A 13,596-nucleotide genomic window follows, 5' to 3' on the forward strand; every position below is an offset into this window, starting at 1 on the left:
ATTTGTATTTCAATGTCTCCCTATTTTAATCACCAGGACCTTTTTTAATAAAATAGATAGGAGCATTACGAGCTTTGTGTGGGCAGGGAAAGTTCCAAGAGTAAGGAGGGGGTTCCTGCAGCGCAGTAGGGACAGAGGAGGACTGGCACTACCGAACTTGGGAGATTATTATTGGGCCGCCAATGTGGCAATGATACGTAGATGGATGATGGAGGGTGAGGGAGCGGCGTGGAAAAGGCTGGAGAGAAGGTCCTGTAAAGGGACGAGTCTAGAGGCGCTGGTGACGGCGCCGCTACCGTTCTCACCGAAAAAGTACACCACGAACCCGGTGGTGGCGGCAACACTGAACATATGGGGACAGTGGAGGCGACAGAGAGGGGTGCGGGGAGCCCTGGTGGGGTCCCCTATCAGGAACAACCATAGGTTCGCCCCAGGAAGAATGGATGGAGGATTTCAGAGCTGGTACCAGTTGGGAATTAGGAAGGTGGGAGATTTATTCATAGATGGGACTTTTGCGAGCTTGGGAGCACTGGAGGAAAAGTATAAGTTACCCCAGGGGAATTTCTTGAGATATATGCAGGTGAGGGCGTTTACTAGACAACAGGTGAGGGAATTTCCGCGGCTCCCGACACAGGGGATACAGGACAGGGTGCTTTCAGGGGTGTGGGTCGGAGAGGGCAAGGTGTCAGAGATTTATAGAGAGATGAGGGAAGAGGGGGAGGAGTCGGTGGGTGAACTAAAAAGAAAGTGGGAAGAAGAATTAGGGGAGGAGATAGATGAGGGTATGTGGGCTGATGCCCTAAGCAGGGTAAATTCCTCTTCCTCATGCGCCAGGCTTAGCCTGATTCAATTTAAGGTGCTATATAGAGCACACATAACGGGGGCAAGATTGAGCAGGTTCTTTGGAGTGGAGGACAAATGTGGGAGGTGTGGCGGGAGCCCGGCAAACCACGCACATATGTTTTGGGCGTGCCCGGCACTGGAAGGGTATTGGAAGGGAGTGACGGGAGTGATTTCGCAGGTGGTGAAGGCCCGGGTCAAACCAGGCTGGGGGTTAGCTCTATTTGGAGTTGCGGAAGAGCCGGGAGTGCAGGAGGCGAAAGAGGCCGATGTCGTGGCCTTTGCGTCCCTCGTAGCCCGGCTCAGGATCCTACTCATGTGGAAGGAGGCGAAACCCCCCGGACTGGAGGCCTGGGTAAACGATATGGCGGGGTTTATTAAACTGGAGCAGATAAAGTTTGCCCTGAGAGGATCGGCTCAAGGGTTCACCAGGCGGTGGCAGCCATTTCTCAACTACCTAGGGGAACGTTAGAGGGAAGACGGATGACCAGCAACCCAGGGGGGAGGGGGGGGGGGGCGGGGGAGGCAGTTGAGTATAGGGCAATAGAGTACGAGGTTTTGTTACTTGTATATTATTACTACTATTATTATTATTGTTAAAAAGTTTAAAAATTTCTGTTTTGTTACTGTTATCGTTTCGCTTGTTTTGTAAGCGGGAAAAATGTTGCTCAGGGAAAAAAATTTCAATAAAATATATATTTTTTTAAATAAAAAAACATCCTGGGGGTTACCATTGACCAGAAACTGAACTGGATTAGCCAAAGAAAGCTTTGGTCCGATGTTAGGTATCCAAGGGATGAGGCAATTCTTAGGGGGGTTGAGGTTCCCGAAGGTGGAGGAAGGCCTGGTAGAAGGGCTGGGGGCCCCAATTGGGATTGAAGAAATAGTAGACGGGCTGAAGGCCATGCAATCGGGTAAAGCCCCGGGGCCGGACGGGTACCCAGTGGAGTTTATAAAACGTTCTCTGGGATGCTGGGCTCGCTGCTGATGAGGACATTTAATGAGGCAAGGGAGTGATGGGTGCTTCCCCCAACGATGTCACAGGCCACGATCTCACTGACCTTGAAGCAAGAGAAGGACCCGGAGCTATGCGGGTCCTACAGACCGATCTCCTTATTAAATGTTGACGCCCAACTGTTGGCCAAAATCATGTCCTCTAGGATCGAAGACTGCGTTCCGGATGTGATTGGCGAGGAACAAACGGGATTTGTTAAAGACAGGCAGTTGGCGACCAACGTTAGAAAACTGTTGAGTGTGATCATGATGCCCCCAGAGGATAGGGACGTAGAGGGAGTGGTCGCAATGGACACAGAGAAGGCCTTTGATCGGGTGGAATGGACCGATCTGTGGGAGGTGCTGGGACGGTTTGGGTTTCAACGGGGCTTCATTGACTGGGTTAGGCTGCTGTATCAGGCACCCGTGGCGAGCGTACGGATGAACAGGTTGACATCGGACTATTTTAGGCTGCACCGGGGGACGAGGCAGGGGTGCCCCCTCCGTTTGCGCTGGCCATAGAGCCGCTGGCAATTGCACTGAGAGCCTCAAGGGACTGGAAGGGGCTGGTTCGGAGAGGGGTGGAACACAGAGTCTCGCTTCACGCAGATGACACTCGCCCACTAGAGGGGATGGGAGAAATTATGAGGATTCTGGGGGAAATTGGCCGGTTTTTGGGGTATAAATTGAACATGGGGAAAAGTGAGATGTTCGCGATCCAGGCAAGGCGGCAGGAGAGGCGACTGGGGGAGCTGCCGTTTAGAGTGGGAGGGGGAAGCTTTCGGTACCTAGGCATCCAGGTGGCGCGGGAATGGGAACGGCTGCACAAGGTAAATCTGGCCCGACTAGTAGACCAAATGAAGGAGGATTTTCAGAGGTGGGACGCGCTCCCGTTGTCACTAGCTGGGAGGGTGCAGACGGTGAAGATGACGGTCCTCCCAAGATTCCTGTTTGTGTTTCAGTGTCTCCCCATCTTTATCCCATAGGCCTTTTTTAAACGGGTCAACAAGGTGACCTCTTGCTTTGTATGGGCGGGCAAGACCCCGCGGGTAAATAAGGGGATGCTGAAGTGTAGCCGGGGGGGCGGGGGGGTTTGGCGCTGCCGAACTTTAGCAATTACTATTGGGCGGCAAATATAGCCATGCTTAGGAAGTGGGTGGTGGGGGGCGGGTCGGTGTGGGTGCGAGTAGAGGCGGCATCATGTAAAGGCCCAAGTTTGGGGGCATTGGTAACGGCACCTCTGCCATTCCCGCCGGCGCGGCACTCTGAGAGTCTGGGGGCAATGGAGGAGACATGTGGGCAGCACGCTGGCGCAGTGGGTTAGCCCTGATGCCTCACAGCGCCGAATCCCAGGTTCGATACCGGCTCTGGGTCACTGACCGCGTGGAGTTTGCACATTCTCCCTGATTTAAGGGGCTGGTTTAGCACACTGGGCTAAATCGCTGGCTTTGAAAGCAGACCAAGGCAGGCCAGCAGCACGGTTCAATTCCCGTAGCAGCCTCCCCAAACAGGCGCCGGAATGTGGCGACTAGGGGCTTTTCACAGTAACTTCATTTGAAGCCTACTTGTGACAATAAGCGATTTACATTTCATTTTCTTTTTTAAAAAAAATATATTTTATTAAAGTTTTTCGATCAAACAAAAACAAAAATTTCCCATTTTACAACTTTGTAATAATATATACATTGATCGTTTTTTAAATAAATAATATGCTAACTAACGGCAACTGCCAACAACAAAATAAGAAACAACAGAAATAGTAACTAAAATAGTAACTTCGTAAAATCTAATATAAATAACTAATATATAAACACACACATAAAACCCCTGAGGACCCAAATGAGTCCCCCCCCCCCCTCCCCCTGCCCCCAGGTTGCTGCTGCTACCTTTCCTATTTTCCCTTGTCGCTCTGCGAGATAGTCGAGGAACGATTGCCACCGCCTGGTGAACCCTTGAGCCGATCCCCTTAGGACGAACTTAATCCGTTCCAGCTTTATAAACCCTGCCATGTCATTTATCCAGGTCTCCACCCCCGGGGGCTTGGCTTCCTTCCACATCAACAGTATCCTGCGCCGGGCTACTAGGGACGCAAAGGCCAAAACATCGGCCTCTCTCGCCTCCTGCACTCCCGGCTCATCTGCAACCCCAAATATAGCCAACCCCCAGCCTGGTTCGACCCGGTCCCCCACCACCTTTGAAATCACTTTTGCCACACCCACCCAGAACCCATGCAATACCGGACATGACCAGAACATGTGGGTGTGGTTCGCCGGGCTTCCCGCGCATCTCCTGCAACTATCCTCCACTCCAAAAATTCTACTCAGCCTTGCTCCAGTCATATGCGCCCTGTGTAGAACCTTGAATTGTATCAGGCTGAGCCTGGCACACGAGGACGAAGAGTTTACCCTACTTAGGGCATCTGCCCACAGCCCCTCCTCAATCTCTTCCCCCAGCTCCTCCCATTTTCCCTTCAGCTCCTCGACCATCGTCTCCCCCTCGTCTCTCATTTCCCTATATATATCTGACACCCTGCCATCACCCACCCATGCCCCCAAAATCACTCTGTCCTGGATCTCTTGCGCCGGGAGCTGCGGAAATTCCCTCACCTGTTGCCTCACAAATGCCCTCACTTGCATATAGCGAAATGCATTCCCAGGTGGCAACCCATATTTTTCTGTCAGTGATCCCAGACTCGCGAACGTCCCGTCTAAGAACAAGTCCTTCAATTTCGCAATTCCTGCTCGCTGCCAAGATTTAAATCCCCCATCTATCCTTCCCGGGACGAACCTATGGTTGTTCCTTATCGGGGACCACACTGAGGCACCCGTCACTCCCTTATGTCGTCTCCACTGCCCCCAAATTTTCAGAGTTGCCACCACCACTGGGTTTGTGGTGTATTTTTTCGGGGAGAACGGCAACGGCGCCGTCGCCAGTGCTTTTAGGCTAGTTCCCCTACAGGACGCCATCTCCAGTCTTTTCCACGCCGCTCCTTCCCCTTCCCTCATCCACTTACATATCATTGACACGTTGGCGGCCCAATAATAATCACTTAGACTCGGCAGTGCCAGTCCCCCTCTGTCCCTACTGCGATGCAGGGACCCCCTCTTTACTCTTGGGGTCTTTCCAGCCCACACAAAGCTCATAATACTCTTGTCCACCTTCTTAAAAAAGGCCTTTGTAATCAGTACAGGGAGGCACTGGAACACAAAAAGAAACCTCGGAAGGACCACCATTTTAACTGCCTGCACCCTGCCCGCCAATGACAGGGGCGCCATGTCCCACCTCCTAAAGTCCTCTTCCATCTGCTCTACCAGTCGTGCCAAGTTAAGCTTATGCAAGGTTCCCCAGTTCCTGGCCACCTGGATCCCCAAATCCCAGAAATCCCTTGTTACCCTCCTCAACGGTAAATCGTCTATTCCCCTGCCCTGTTCCCCGGGGTGCATCACAAACAGTTCACTCTTCCCCATATTCAATTTATATCCTGAACATTCTCCAAACTCCCTGAGTGTCTGCATTATCTCAGGCATCCCCTCCACTGGGTCCGCGACATACAACAACAAATCATCCGCGTATAATGACACCCGATGCTCTTCTCCTCTAAGTACCCCCCTCCACTTCCTAGAGCCCCTCAGCGCTATGGCCAGTGGCTCAATTGCCAATGCAAACAGTAACGGGGACAGGGGACATCCCTGTCTTGTACCCCTATATAGTCGGAAGTGGTCAGATCGTTGCCTATTTGTAATCACACTTGCCACCGGGGCCCTGTACAGGAGCTGAACCCATCTAATGAACCCCTCTCCAAATCCAAATCTCCTCAGTACTTCCCACAGGTAGTCACACTCCACTCTATCAAATGCTTTCTCTGCATCCATCGCCACCACTATCTCCACCTCCCCCTCCGGTGGGGGCATCATCATCACCCCCAGCAGCATCCGTATATTAACATTCAATTGGCTCACTTTAACAAACCCCGTTTGATCATCATGCACCACCCCAGGGACACAGTCCTCTATCCTCGTCGCCATCACCTTGGCCAAAAGCTTGGCATCTACATTCAAGAGGGAAATAGGCCTGTATGACCCGCACTGCAGCGGGTCTTTGTCTCTTTTCAGGATCAGCGATATCGTCGCCTCCGACATCGTCGGGGGTAGTGTTCCCCTTTCCCTAGCCTCATTAAAGGTTCTCGTCAGAAGCGGGGCCAGCAGGTCCACGTATTTCCGGGATGCGCCCCAACATACGCTTCATAAAGTTCGCGTCATCCCAGTTCGGGGCATATACATTCACCAGCACCACCGCCTCACCTTGCAGTCTGCCACTCACCATCACGTATCTACCCCCTCTGTCCGCCACTATGTTCTTCGCCTCAAACAATACCCGTTTCCCCACCAGTATTGCCACCCCTCTATTTTTCGCATCCAAGCCCGAGTGGAATACCTGTCCCACCCATCTTTTTCTTAATCTGACCTGATCCGCCAGTTTCAGGTGCGTCTCCTGAAGCATGACCACATCTGCCTTTAGCTTCTTTAGGTGCGCAAGTACCCTTGCCCTCTTAATCGGCCCGTTCAACTTCCGGAAGTCAGCAAACTCTGGCTGACCTCGGCTTCCCCCGTTTATCCTTAGCCCCCCTTTTCCCGCCACAATTTCCATAGCGCGGGGACAAAGCCCGCGCTTCCCTCTCGGCCCCGCCCCTGATGGCGCAGCTCCCTCTCTCCTTCACCCTCCCCTTCACCACTGGCGCCCACATTTCTTCATGTCCCCCCACTTCGAGGGGAAAGAAATTTCCCCCCCCCCCCCCGCATCTGACTCACAGTCCCTTGCCACCACCTCACTACTTCATTTCAAACACTCTTTCTCCAATCTAGTCCAACTTCTCCTCTCCGATAAATGTCCACGCCTCTTCTGCCGTCTCGAAGTAGTGGTGTTTACCCTGGTGTGTAACCCACAGTCTTGCCGGCTGCAACATTCCGAACTTCACTTTCCTCTTGTGGAGCACCGCCTTGGCCCGGTTGAAACTCGCCCTCATTCTCGCCACCTCCGCACTCCAATCCTGATACACGCGGATCACCGCGTTCTCCCACCTGCTGCTCCGTGTCTTTTTCGCCCACCTCAGGACCATCTCCCTGTCCTTGTAGTGGTGGAACGTCACCACTATTGCTCGAGGTATTTCTCCTGCCTTTGGTCTTCTCACGAGGACTCGATACGCTACCTCCACTTCCAGGGGGCCCGTTGGGGCCTCAGCTCCCATTAAGGTGTGGAGCATCACGCTCACATACGCCCCAACGTCCGCTCCCTCTGCCCCTTCGGGAAGACCCAAGATTCTTAAGTTCTTCCTCCTCAAGCTATTTTCCAGGGCTTCCAGTCTGTCCATACACCTCTTATGCAGTGCCTCGTGCGTCTCCGTCTTCACCACCAAGCCCTGTATCTCGTCCTCATTTTCGGCAGCTTTTGCCTTCACTCCACGGAGCTCCATCTCTTGGGTCTTCTGCGTCGCCTTTAACCCCTCAATCGCCTGCAGCATCGGCGCCAGCACCTCCTTCTTGAGCTCCTCCACACATCGCCGGAGGAACTCCTGCTTTTCCAGGCCCCATACCAACTGGCCTCCCTCCGCCGCCATCTTGCTTCTCACTTCCCTTTGCCGCTGCTCCAGAGGATCCTCCGCAATCTGGCCACTATTATCTCTTCTGTCCATTCACATCCGGGGGGACTCCCTTCTATGTCGCCTCACAGTGGGTTTAGCCTTCGAAAATTGCCGTGGGGGCTCCCGATAAGAGCCCAAAAGTCCGTTAAAACGGGAGGTGCCGAAACGTGCGACTTAGCTGGTCATCGCCGCACCCGGAAGTCCTCTTTCATTTCATTTTCATCGGTTTGGACTCCAATCTGCAATAATCCCCGGTTTGCCCCGGGGAGGCTGGATGGAGGGTTTCGTAGATGGCAGAGAGCAGGGATCGAGAGGATGGGAAATCTGTTCATAGAGGGGAGCTTTCCCAGCCTGAGCGAGCTGGAGGAGAAATTTGAATTGACGGGAGGGAATGAGTTTTGGTACCTGCAGGTGCGGGACTTCCTACGTAGGCAGGTCTCAACCTTCCCGCTCCTACCACCAAGGGGGATTCAGGACAGGGTAGTTTCCAGAGTGTGGGTGGGAGAGGGGAGGGTTTCAGACATTTATAAGGAACTCATGCGGTCAGAGGAAACGCAGACTGAGGGGCTGAACCACAAATGGGAAGAGGTGTTAGGAGGAGAGATAGAGGACAGTCTCTGGGTGGATGCGTTGAGTAGAGTCAACTCGTCCACAACATGTGCCAGGCTTAGCCTGATACAGTTTAAGGTCGTTCACTGGGCCCACATGACAGTGGCCCGGATGAGCAGGTTCTTTGGGGTAGAAGATAGGTGCTCAAGGTGTGCGGGAGGGCCAGCGAACCATGTCCACATGTTCTGGACATGCCCAAAGCTTAGGGGATTCTGGCAGGGGTTTGCGAATGTCATGTCCATGGTGTTGAAAACAAGGGTGGCAATGAATCCAGAGGTGGTGATTTTCAGAGTGTCGGAGGATCCGGGAATCCAGGAGGAGAGAGGCAGGCGTTCTGGCCTTTGCTTTCCTGGTAGCCCGGAGATGGATACTGTTAGCTTGGAGGGACTCAAAGCCCCCGAAGTCGGAGACCGGGCTATCGGACATGGCTAGCTTTCTCTGTTTGGAGAAAATCAAGTTCGCCCTGAGAGGGTCAGGGTTCGCCCGGAGGTGGCAACCGTTCGTCGACTTCTTTAGAGAAAATTAACCGTCAGCAGAAGTGGCGGGGGGGTGCGGGGGGAGGGGTAGTTTAGATTAGTGTGTAAGAAAGGTGGGACCTGTGAGGGAGGAAGACGGCCTTTGCACGATGTTTATATTTGTTTGTACACTGTTTCTTCTGTTAATGTTGCAAAATCACAAACGCCTCAATAAAATGTTCATTAAAAAAATGTTAGGTATCCTGTAGCGAGTAACTCACCTCCTGATTCCTCAAAGGCCATCCCCCATCGACAAGGGATAAGTCATTGCAGCACTCCCTCAGTACTGACCCTCTGACAGTGCAGCACTCCCTCAGTACTGACCCTCTGACAGTGCAGCGTTCCCTCAGTACTGACCCTCTGACAGTGCAGCACTCCCTCAGTACTGACCCTCTGACAGTGCAGCACTCCCTCAGTACTGACCCTCTGACAGTGCAGCGCTCACTCAGTACTGACTCTCTGACTGTGCAGCACTCCCTCAGTACTGACCCTCTGACAGTGCAGCACTCCCTCAGTACTGACCCTCTGACAGTGCAGCACTCACTCAGTACTGACCCTCTGACCAGTGCAGCACTCCCTCAGTACTGACCCTCTGACAGTGCAGCACTCCCCTCAGTACTGACCCTCTGACAGTGCGGCACTCCCTCAGGACTGACCCTCTGACAGTGCAGCACACCCTCAGTACTGACCCTCTGACAGTGCAGCACTCCCTCAGTACTGACCCTCTGACAGCGCAGCACTCCCTCAGTACTGACCCTCTGACAGTGCAGCACTCCCTCAGTACTGACCCTCTGACAGTGCAGCACTCCCTCAGTACTGACCCTCTGACAGTGCAGCACTCCCTCAGTACTGACACTCTGACAGTGCAGCACTCCCTCATTACTGACCCTCTGACAGTGCAGCACTCCCTCAGTACTGACACTCTGACAGTGCACCACTCCCTCAGTACTGACCCTCTGACAGTGCAGCACTCCCTCAGTACTGACCCTCTGACAGTGCAGCACTCCCTCAGTACTGACACTCTGACAGTGCAGCACTCCCTCAGTACTGACCCTCTGACAGTGCAGCACTCCTTCAGTACTGACCCTCTGACAGTGCAGCGCTCCCTCAGTACTGACCCTCGGGCAGTGCAGCACTCCCTCAGTACTGACCCTCTGACAGTGCAGCACTCCCTCAGTACTGACCCTCTGACAGTGCAGCACTCCCTCAGTACTGACCCTCTGACAGTTGCAGCGCTCCCTCAGTACTGACCCTCTGACAGTGCAGCACTCCCTCAGTACTGACCCCTCTGACAGTGCAGCACTCCCTCAGTACTGACCCTCTGACAATGCAGCGCTCCCTCAGTACTGACCCTCTGACAGTGCGGCACTCCCTCAGTACTGACCCTCTGACAGTGCAGCACTCCCTCAATACTGACCCTCTGACAGTGCAGCACTCCCTCAGTACTGACCCTCTGACAGTGCAGCACTCCCTCAGTACTGACCCTCTGAAAGTGCAGCACTCCCTCAGTACTGACCCTCTGACAGTGCAGCACTCCCTCAGTACTGACCCTCTGACAGTGCAGCGCTCCCTCAGTACTGACCCTCGGGCAGTGCAGCACTCCCTCACTACTGACCCTCTGACAGTGCGGCACCCCCTCAGTACTGACCCTCTGACAGTGCAGCACTCCCTCAGTACTGACCCTCTGACAGTGCAGCACTCCCTCAGTACTGACCCTCTGACAGTGCAGCACACCCTCAGTACTGACACTCTGACAGTGCAGCACTCCGTCAGTACTGACCCTCTGACAGTGCAGCACTCCCTCAGTACTGACCCTCTGACAGTGCGGCGCTCCCTCAGCACTGAACCTCTGACAGTGCGGCGCTCCCTCAGTACTGACCCTCTGACAGTGCAGCACACCCTCAGTACTGACACTCTGACAGTGCAGCACACCCTCAGTACTGACCTTCTGACAGTGCAGCACTCCCTCAGTACTGACCCTCTGACAGTGCAGCACTCCCTCAGTACTGACCCTCTGACAGTGCAGCGCTCCCTCAGGACTGACCCTCTGAAAGTGCAGCACTCCCTCAGTACTGACCATCTGACAGTGCAGTGCTCCCTCAGTACTGACTCTCTGACAGTGCAGCACTCCCTCAGTACTGACCCTCTGACAGTGCAGCGCTCCCTCAGTACTGACCCTCTGACAGTGCAGCACACCCTCAGTACTGACTCTCTGACAGTGCAGCACTCCCTCAGTACTGACCCTCTGACAGTGCAGCACTCCCTCAGTACTCAAACCTCTGACAGTGCAGCGCTCCCTCAGTACTGACCCTCTGACAGTGCAGCACACCCTCAGTACTGACTCTCTGACAGTGCAGCACTCACTCAGTACTGACCCCTCTGACAGTGCAGCAGTCCCTCAGTACTGACCCTCTGACAGTGCGGCACTCCCTCAGTACTGGCCCTCTGACAGTGCGGCACTCCTTCAGTACTGACCTTCTGACAGTGCAGCACTCCCTCAGTACTGACCCTCTGTCAGTGCAGCACTCCCTCAGTACTGACCCTCTGACAGTGCAGCACTCCCTCAGTACTGACTCTCTGACAGTGCAGCACTCACTCAGTACTGACCCTCTGACAGTGCAGCACTCCCTCAGCACTGACCCTCTGACAGTGCAGCACTCCCTCAGTACTGACCCTCTGACAGTGCGGCACTCCCTCAGTACTGACCCTCTGACAGTGCAGCACTCCCTCAGTACTGACCCTCTGACAGTTGCAGCACACCCTCCAGTACTGACTCTCTGACAGTGCAGCACTCACTCAGTACTGACCCTCTGACAGTGCAGCACTCCCTCAGTACTGACCCTCTGACAGTGCAGCACTCCCTCAGTACTGACCCTCTGACAGTGCGGCACTCCCTCAGTACTGGCCCTCTGACAGTGCAGCACTCCCTCAGTACTGACCCTCTGACAGTGCAGCGCTCCCTCAGTACTGACCCTCTGACAGTGCAGCACTCCCTCAGTACTGACCCTCTGACAGTGCGGCACTCCCTCAGTACTGGCCCTCTGACAGTGCAGCACTCCCTCAGTACTGACCCTCTGACAGTGCAGCACTCCCTCAGTACTGACCCTCTGACAGTGCAGCAGTCCCTCAGTACTGACCCTCTGACAGTGCAGCACTCCCTCAGTACTGACCCTCTGACAGTGCAGCAGTCCCTCAGTACTGACCCTCTGACAGTGCGGCACTCCCTCAGTACTGACCCTCTGACAGTGCAGCGCTCCCTCAGTACTGGCCCTCTGACAGTGCAGCACTCTCCCTGTAATTGACTGAGTAGTCAACGTTTAAAAAAATAAATTAGTTTTCAGGATGTGGGTTTCACTTTTTTTTATTGCCCGTCCTTCGTTGCCATTGAGACCGTTGCGGTGAGCGGCTCCATTGACCTGCTGTTATCCCTCAGCTTGGTTAGTTCTCGATGTTTATTGAGTTTAAGTTCCAACATTTGCTGATTAATTGTGTTGCCACTGAGCAGGAGTACAGATTCTGTCGGGATACCCGAGACAGCAGGTAACGTGTCTTTGGTGACACTGCCCCCTCATGGTCAGCACGAGAAGTGATCACATCAAAATCACACTGTTGTTTGGGAGGGATAGTGAGGGGCAGGGAGCGAGGAAAGTGAGTGAGAGATGGTGAGGGAGGGGGAGGGTGGGATAGTGAGGGAGAGATAGTGAGGAGGGGATGGTGAGGGAGGGGGAGGGTGGGATAGCGAGGGAGAGATAGTGAGGAGGAGATGGTGAGGGAGGGGTAGGGTGGGATAGTGAGGGAGAGATAGTGAGGAGGGGATGGTGAGGGAGGGGGAGGGTGGGATAGTGAGGGAGAGATAGTGAGGAGGGGATGGTGAGGGAGGGTGAGGGAGGGGGAGGGTGGGATAGTGAGGGAGAGATAATGAGGAGGGGATGGTGAGGGAGGGGGAGGGTGGGATAGTGAAGGAGAGATAATGAGGAGGGGATGGTGAGGGAGGGGGAGGGTGGGATAGTGAGGGAGGGAGGGTGAGGGTGGATGGTGAGGGAGGGGATAGTGAGGGAGGAGATAGTGAGTGAGGGATGGCAAGGGAGGGGTGGTGACAGAGGGGATAGTGAGGGAGGGAGGGTGAGGGAGAGATGGTGAGGGAGGGATGGTCAGGGTGGGATGGTGAGGGAGGGATAGTGAGGGAGGAGATAGTGAGGGAGGGATAGTGAGGGAGTGATAGTGAGAGAGGGATAGTGAGGGAGGGGATAGTGAGGGAGTGATGGTGATGGAGGGACGGTGACAGAGGGGATAGTGAGGGAGGGATAGTGAGGGAGGGATGGTGAGGGAGGGATAGTGAGGGAGGGATGGTGATGGAGGGATAGTGAGGGAGAGATAGTGAGGGGGGGGATGGTGATGGAGGGGATAGTGAGGGAGGGGATAGTGAGGGAGGGGTGGTGATGGAGGGATGGTGATGGAGGGGATAGTGAGGGAGGGATAGTGAGGGAGGGATGTTGATGGAGGGATGGTGATGGAGGGGATAGTGAGGGAGGGATAGTGAGAGAGGGATGGTGATGGAGGTATAGTGAGGGAAGATAGTGAGGGAGAGGTGGTGATGGAGGGATGGTGATGGAGGGGATAGTGAGGGAGGGATGGTGATGGAGGGACAGTGAGGGAGGGGGATAGTGAGGGAGGGGTGGTGATGGAGGGGATGGTGATTGAGGGGATAGTGAGGGAGGGGATAGTGAGGGAGGGATGGTGAGGGAGGGGATAGTGTGGGTGGGGAGTGAGGGAGGGTGGTGGAGGGTAGGGATAGGTGAGGGAGGGGATAGTGAGGGAGGGATGGTGAGGGAAGGATAGTGATGAGGGGGATAGTGAGGAGGGGATAGGTGAGGGAGGGATGGTGAGGGGGGATAGGTGAGGGAGGGGATGGTGGGGAGGGGATGGGTGAGGGAGGAGATAGGGAGGGGGAGTGGGTGGGTGGGTGGGATGGCGAGGTGGGTATAGTGAGGGAGGGGATGG

Source organism: Scyliorhinus torazame, chromosome 6 (assembly GCF_047496885.1).
Source record: "Scyliorhinus torazame isolate Kashiwa2021f chromosome 6, sScyTor2.1, whole genome shotgun sequence".
NCBI lineage: Eukaryota > Metazoa > Chordata > Chondrichthyes > Carcharhiniformes > Scyliorhinidae > Scyliorhinus > Scyliorhinus torazame.